We start from the raw sequence: 8,069 nt of genomic DNA, 5'->3' as shown, positions 1-8,069 counted from the left end.
TGTTCCAATAAAAAATACTTCACAAACACATCACAGTGGAAAGCAAACAAAAAAGAAAACACAGAATACCCCCCACCACCCCCAGGGTCTTTAATATTGCTTTGTCATTTAGCTGTTCTTGCTGCTATTCCCCTGTGGCCCTCACATTAGAAATAATATCATGACTAAAAGTTGTTTAAGAGAGACCTGAGATTTCTGTGTTGTTATACTCTGTCATGAAATCCAACGTGGAACTTCTTTTATTATTATTTTTATATCTTTCATTAAGGTCTTGATGGGTCCTTTTGGGATAGTGAACATACTTCAATTTATTTAAAGAAGGTTATGGTGTGTTGTATAATTTATTTAAGAAGGCCGTGGTATGTTGTATAAAAGGTGACTTCTCTTTAACACTTCCCTTGACAAGGATGGAAGAGGCCCTCTGGCCTTACAATACCTTGATGATTTAGGCATTGCCATTTACTTAGGAAGGCTATTGTGATATTTTGGGGAGCATCAAGGGGTAGGGAGAACAAAGGTCAAAACTGAGATGAATACTTATGACTTTTGCAATTCAGATTTTGTACTTTTAAGTTCCTCTACAAATCAGCATGAATAAATAAAAGAGCATTTCTTACTGTCTTCTACAAATGATCTCTCTTTTGGAGCAAATACTCTCAATGAAGGAAAATTCACATTTGCACCTTGAATGCCCTGTGATAGAGGATTGCCTGGGCACATGTGGAGGACTTGTGAGTCCACCAGATATTAAATGGGTATTTTAATAAAGGGTGTTTACGTGGGCAACTCCTTCTGGATGCACTAGACCTAAAGGAAGAGAGAACAAGAGGTTGGGTATATACTCAAAGGCTGTAGCAAGTCCGTGGACTGGCATAAACAGGAGAGGTAATTACCAGTGTAGCAGGCAGGTGTCATTTAAGAGTAACCAAGGCAATGCATGTCTGAATCCTAAGGCAGTAAGAGAGAATAAAAGAGTGAGAAAAAGTGACTCCATGAAAATTTCTGTGTAGTTTAAGCACATATTCTGCCACTTATAATAGTGTAAAAATGTGGTGGCTCCAAAGGACAACTTCCTTAGCTAACAGTACCATCAAAAATGGCATAAGCAACTGTTGGACGTTACTGGCCTTACAACATGAGCAGCTAGACATGAACAGTGACAGCATGGTATCCGGGCGGGCAAGTATATCATGGACTTGACTTAGTCTGGTTACATGTTTTCCTAGAAACTGTTAGTATTAGTGCTTTAGTAGACAGCAATAGGAATGATGACAGTGGTTTTGACTCATGACTAATTTTACGTGCCCACTTGACTGGGCCATAGCATGTCCAGATAGCAGATTAAGAATGATCCCTGGGGAATGTCTTCAAAGACTGGAAGAAATTAGTATTTGAGGGGGTGGGTCCAGCAAAGTAGATGACTTTCCTAATGTGAATAACCATCAGTTAATCCATTGAGGGGCTAAAAATTAGAACAAGAAGTTGGAGGAGGGTTGGATGTACTCCAACTGCTTGGGCTGGGACATTTATCATCTACTCTTGAATTCCTTACTCTCAGATGTTCAATTCTGGTCTGAAATCTCATCATTAGCTCTTCAGTGCTCAAGCCTGAGCTATGATATTGACTTTCCTGTGTATCAAGCATGCAGATGAAAATCATGGAACTTCCTAGCTCCCACAATTGTACAAACCAGTGTTTTATAATAAATCTCTATCATCTATTGATATACTCATAGGTATTTATGAACATATTTATAGATTAAACATGCATGTATTTTATTTATTCTGTTCTTCAAGAATGTTGGGCAATCCAGATATCACCTGGTATATGTTGCCACTGTTGGTATGAACCTTGCAGCCGTACATGTGAGACTCACCTGGAAAGTTGCGTACAGGTTTAAGTAGAGTTGGAATTCCTACAAAATTGAGGTTGTAGAAGCAGCCTTGTAGTTTTCTGCTTTTCATTGTGGCTGTCTTTTGATCCCAAGTTAGAATAACCTGAGGACGGAATCTGAGCAGTGTGGATGTGACATTCAGCTTCAATGTGAATGTTTGGGGGATGTAGGCACTCAGGGGGAATGGCTCACTAAGAGAGACAGTGGCCCGTGGCCGGAATCTCAGCAGCTGTGGGGCTAAAGGAGGAAGATCTTGTGTGAGGCCATCCTTGTTTATCCAGAAAGACCACTTCTCCATAGAGAATCATGAAGAAAGAATTACAATGCATTCCTTCTGTTCTCTTCCAAACTTCCTTCTGTATATCTTAATAATGCTTAAGATCTCTTTAGCTTCAAGATGGCCAACTTATTTTATACCAAGGGTCTTTGATAAAGCAAATGTTTCATTAACATTCTTTCCACAAATGTAGAAGAATAATAAATGAATATAAATTTTATGGATGCCCTGCAGGCCAGAGCCAACTAGATAGATCCTATGTTATGTTATATTATAAATACGTTACAACTGTTGCTGGAAAATCAAGCATCATCACTTTCCATTCCATCATTCATTCCTAGGGCCTTAGCTCCATGTTGATCATTAGCATCCAGCATCACTGCTGAGTTTGGCAAACAGCTGCCTGGTTTGGTTTAGGGCTAAGACCTATTCTGGCAAAGATGAAACTTTACTTGTTCCAGAAGAGATGGTTTGGATTGAAACAGCGTGGAAGTCTGCCAGAGCGGCAGGGATCAGAAGGAAGGTTGGCAGTGCATGTCTTGTGAATTATACCCTCTGGGCGACAGTGAAATCTCTAGACTCTGGACACCAGGTGACAAAGTGCAGAGTTTTGATCTGTGGGCCGTGCCTGCATATGGGGCTGTGACACTGAATGTGGGGGGCGCAAAAATTTGGTGATGGTGAAAAGTTTCTGAACTTGCAGTGACCACAAATTGATTCAAAATCAAAGGCAAGTGAACGTGAGGTGGTCCTGGTAGTGCTCACCCATGTCACATCATGTGACCTCACTGCAACCTTGGTTCTGAACACACAACACACAGACACTTTGCACCATACATGATGCTACTCCAACAATTGCTGACTGAAACATTTAGGCTGAGATTTGAGACTAGTATAGGTTATGAATTGACTGCTTTTACTGTGCAGGCAAAGCTTTTCACTTTTGTAAAAACATGATGGATTAATTACAGAAAATAAAAGCATTTTAATATTTTTTACCATCACTCCTCAGGGTGTAAGCATTACATCTGTATATACTTGGGTTATATTGTGTTAGAATGCTTGATTTTAAAAATTGCCATTTGAGTTGCTGACTTGAGTTTCCTAAAAGGTCATTAAATCATGAGGTGAATTTTTGTTTGAGATCAACACAGAATTCCCCAGCAATATCTGAAATGGCCACTAAAACATTTCTACTATTTTATACCACATATTTACATGAAGTGATATGTTTCTCAGCATTAATGATTATAAAACCCAAACAACGTTCAGTGCAGAGAAATGCTGAAGTTCTACATCCTGTAGGGTCAAATGTTCAGCTAGCATTTAAATTTTTATGTAAAAATAATCAAGCACATCATCTTATTAGTATTTGCTTTGTTCTTTAAAAAAAATAGTAAAAGCTAACATATATCAAATAATTATTTTTTAAGCTGGTTCATGATTTGTTATCACTAAGTGATTTGTACACGTATTTAGCACACTTATATGCCCAGGGCTGTATAACACTTTTCAGGTGAAAAGGGTCATGAGTAGAAAACATTTAAGAAATTCTGTGCTATAAGATCAGGCCAGTCAAAATTTGAGGATGAGCTGGATATGATGGTGCACTCTGGAGGTAGAGACAGGCAGATCTCTGTGAGTTCAAGGCCAGCCTGGACTACATAGTGAGTTCCAGGCCCACTGGGATTACCTAGAAAGACACTGTCTCAAGAACAACAAATTCCAGCAAGCATGGGCTGAAGCCCCACCTCCTTCTGGGAAGGTATTGGCAGTTGAGGGCTGCTGAGGGAGGAGAGTTACTCTTCTGCAGGGACTTGGTTGATGGTAGGTTGCTCATGTCCTCATGAGTGGGTATGCGCCCATGAGCATCCAGCCAGCACTTAGTGGACTCAGGGGTTATTAGTAACAAAGAAAAAATAAAAAGATTTGAGTTTGGGAGGGAGATGGAATGAGAAGAATTAGGATGAGTTGGAGGGAGGTAGTAGTGGATGGATATGACCAATGTACATTCTGTAAATGGAAGAGACTTTCAAAGGATAAAAAGTGATTTTTCTTAGGGGCCTGGAGATACGATTCAACAGTTAAGAGCACTGGCTCTGCTTCCAGAGACCTGTATTTGATTCCCAGCCCCAACATGGCAGTACATAATTGTCTGTGACTCTAGTTCCAGGGAATTCAACACCCTCTTCTGACCTCTGAGGATGCTAGGCACATAAGTGGTACACAGACATACATGCAGATAAGAGGTACATAAAGATAAAATTAAAGTAAAAAAAATACTATTTTTGAAAAAGCAAAACCTTTTCAATCCCAGAAATCCTAATCAGGGCATGTCTTAGTTAGGGTTTCTATTGCTGTGAAAAGACACCATGACCACAATAACTCTTATAAAGGAAAACATTTAATTGGGGCTGGCTTACAGTTCTAGAGGTTTAGTATATTATCCTCATGGTGGCATGTAGGAAGACCTGGTGCTGGAGAAGGAGCTGAGAGTTCTAAATCTTGATTTGCAGGAAGTAGGAGACTGTGTTCCACACTGGACATAGTTTGAGCATATGGGACCTCAAAACCTGCCCCCACAGTGACTCTTCCTTCAACAAGGCCACACCTACTCCAACAAGGCCACATCTCCTAATAGTGCCACTTTGTAGGGGCCAGCATTCAGACACATGAGTCTATGAGGGCCATACCTATTCAAACCATCACATGGCACTTTTGTAGTCATGAGGGTAAGATGTGGCATCATGTCACTGGAACACATTTGTAGATGGAAAAGGTCAGACCCAGGTTAGTTCCTCATAAAACTCCATGGCTGTGCATACTGATACTAGTCAGCCATGATATTGTTACTAGAAATATTTTGTATAACATCATCTCAAGATGCCATTAACTTGTCAAAGGGAATCCATTAGCATCTTATTTGTCTAATAAGCTTTTCCCATGCCTTTGAGAACCCAGGATATGCTTTTATGTTATTTTATAAAATAACAGAGGGCAATTCAAGGGTAAATGAGGTTCTGAAAACTAAAGCAATTCTGAAAAATAGCAATGTAAATATTTAGAAAAGGATACCTCAATATTTTTCATATCATAAACAAAATATTGAATTTTTTGGTAGCAAAGGAAGATTTGATTTGAATAGCAAAGCTTGTAGATAATAGCAACAGTAAAAGCATCTTTCATAAATGAAAGGGCACTTGAAAAAGCAGTGGGAACTTAAAGTGGAGATTGAATGCTTGAAGGAGGGCTGAGCAGTAAAAGAACTATTATGAAATTTTCTTTTTAGGAGTATTGGAAGAAAATATTGAACAGGTTGGGTAGATCTATGTAGTGGCAGGGGTTTGAATGAGTTTATGAGTCAAATGGTTAAACATTAGGCTTTGGACTAGACATTAGAAATGAACAAGAATAATGCTTATATTTAGAGAGAGGAGAGAGAGAGAGTGACCGTAAACATACAGAGATAGACAGAGGGACAGAGAGAGAGAGAGAGAGAGAGAGAGAGAGAGAGAGAGAGAGAGAGAGAGAGAGAGACTAGACAGCCTTTAATTTAATAATGTGGTAACAAGGATTAATTGAAGCACATGGATTCTTTTTGCCTGGAGTGGAGGGAGGGCTAAAACATCTTGAAGAAAACAAATGTCCCTCAGCAGATAGAAGTGATGAAACAGGCTTGTAAAAAGTCCTGTGGAGCAATTCGCACATCATGAGAGCTGAGAGAGTATTGTAACACAGGGGACCATTGAGCAAGAGGACGGCAGAGAGGCCTTGAAGACACAGCAAAACTCAAATGAACAGTAGACACAGGTTTGGCCAGCTGCAAAGAGGCCCCGGTGTTTAACAAGTAGTATCTGCCGGCATTGTATGCACAGAGGGGTCCCCAGCAAAGTAGTAATATGCTTTGTGGGAAAGGATTGTTAGTCTCAACCAAGTTATCATTACAGAGACTGCCTTCTTGGTTAATTTTTGCTGATTCTCCATGCCAGTGGTTCTCAATCTGTGGGTTGCAACCTCTTGTTGGGGGCAAACACCCCTTTCACAGAGGGCACATATCAGCATACCTGCATATCAGATATTATAATTCATCATCGTAGCAAACTTACAGTTATGAAGTAGCAATGAAAATAATTGTATGCCTGGGGGTCCCCACAACATGAGGAACTGTATTAAAACGTTGCAGCGTTAGGGAGGTTGTGAACCACTGCTCTATGCAGTCATGTCCAACCTGAGGTCCAGGGCTTTCACTTACTGCATCCCAGGATAGGTGTGAATGCTGCTATTGCACTTGGAGATGACTATGCCATGTTACAAGGTCACCCCTGACATTTTCGATGCCACAGAATCTGGAATGAGATTAGTCATAGCTTGAATTCCCATTACATCTCTTACTCTCTCAGAGACCTTACTTTCTTTTATCCCACACACTTCAGTTGTAACAGTTAATAATACATACCCAATAAAGTTTCTGATTAAAAACTAATTCATATCATGTATGAAAAGCATAGGTCATAGGGATGGGTCCACAGAAACTCAAATGTTAATTGTTTTCCCTCTTCTTTTCTTGATTTTTGTGTTTGCAGTGATCAGTACAGGGCCCGATGTCTACTGGAACCTCAGTAAAATTTAGTTGAACTTCAAATGTTAATGTTTACTGTGGGCTTATTGTGTTCCAGTTATATTTCTAAACTGTGCAGATGCACATTAACTCATTTACTACTCTCCCTAAGGCTGTGAGGGATGTATTTAAATTTCCATTTTATTAATGCAGAAACTAACTCAGACAGTGTTAGATACTTCCTTAGACAATCTCATCAAGTGATGCTGGGGCCTCGGTTATTTGTAACTCTGAACTTGGTGCTTTGGTGTTAACCAAGATTCTACATGTTTGTTCTACATAGTTTATAGATGATGCTGAACCTTTTGGAAGTTTCTTTCCAGTGTGGATCCACTCCACTCAAACAATTCTAAAAGTAGGTGGTCACATTCCTTGTAGTTCAACAGCATTGGAATGGTCTTGAGAAGACTTATTTCCCGTAACCAAATAGAGTTAATTCTGTCCCATGCTCTGCTAGTGTGAACATCCATTCAAATGTATCTGTGAATCGGCTGAGTAGCATTTACCTGACATCTACTCAACGTTTATTTGTTGTTAAACTGGGAGTTTAAAACCACCCTTGACTCATGACTTCCACCACTGCCACCAACTGCTGTTTCCTGGGCTCCTATGTGGTAGCTCCAGATGTGAAGTCCTGTAGAAACCCCATTCTGCAGTGGGCAGACTTGGAGGTGACTAATAACAGAGGTGACTAATTTGCATGTGATTAGACAGCCAGCTTCCCGACTCAGATCCTACTTGGAGAAAGGAGAGCAATGTGATGGGAAAAAAAACCAACACAGTTCCATAGCAGCTGCTTCCTGGCTGTTCTCAAGAAGGAAGTACAGAATTATCTTTATCAGTCCTCTTCTGAGCTGTGTGTTCATTAGCTGTCGGCATAGTGCCCTTGGGTACTGTATTTTGAGAAAAAAAAAAAAAGAAAAGAAACTTTAGAAGCTTTTTTTCCTGATCTAAGAAAAGACCATTCTAGTGAAAAGGAACAAAAGTACCCTAGGACAATTTCCTTTTAGTTATTTCTGATTTAAATATCACCACTGCATTTTGGTTTGAACAAAAGAATGATGATATGGCCAAAAACTACTGTTACTTGGAAGTTGGATTTTTTTTTAAAAGATGGAGCACCCAGATGAAAGGAGATCTGTCTATAATATATTGTACTTTAAAATTAAGCAAAGGAGCATCTTCCCTCCCTCCCTCCCTGCTTTCCTCCCTCCCTCCCTCCCTCCCTCCCTCCCTCCCTTTTGTTCTTCTCTCCCTCCTTCCTTCCTTCTTTGGCTCG

At 39.9% G+C, this 8,069-nt stretch overlaps 1 non-coding gene across 1 annotated transcript; it reads left to right on the top strand.

Annotated features, from left to right (window-relative positions):
- The first annotated feature begins 361 nt into the window (after window positions 1-361).
- LOC128119535 (U6atac minor spliceosomal RNA) lies at window positions 362-487 on the top strand. Its single transcript, XR_008221565.1, has one exon. It is a non-coding gene; the product is annotated as a U6atac minor spliceosomal RNA (small nuclear RNA).
- The last annotated feature ends 7,582 nt before the right edge of the window (window positions 488-8,069 follow it).

This window comes from Peromyscus californicus, unplaced genomic scaffold (genome assembly GCF_007827085.1).
Source record: "Peromyscus californicus insignis strain IS unplaced genomic scaffold, ASM782708v3 Scaffold_23__1_contigs__length_62951481, whole genome shotgun sequence".
In the NCBI taxonomy this organism is placed as follows: Eukaryota; Metazoa; Chordata; class Mammalia; order Rodentia; family Cricetidae; genus Peromyscus; species Peromyscus californicus.
Note: the sequence above shows the minus strand (reverse complement) of the source record. Positions and strands in the feature narration are given on the sequence as shown.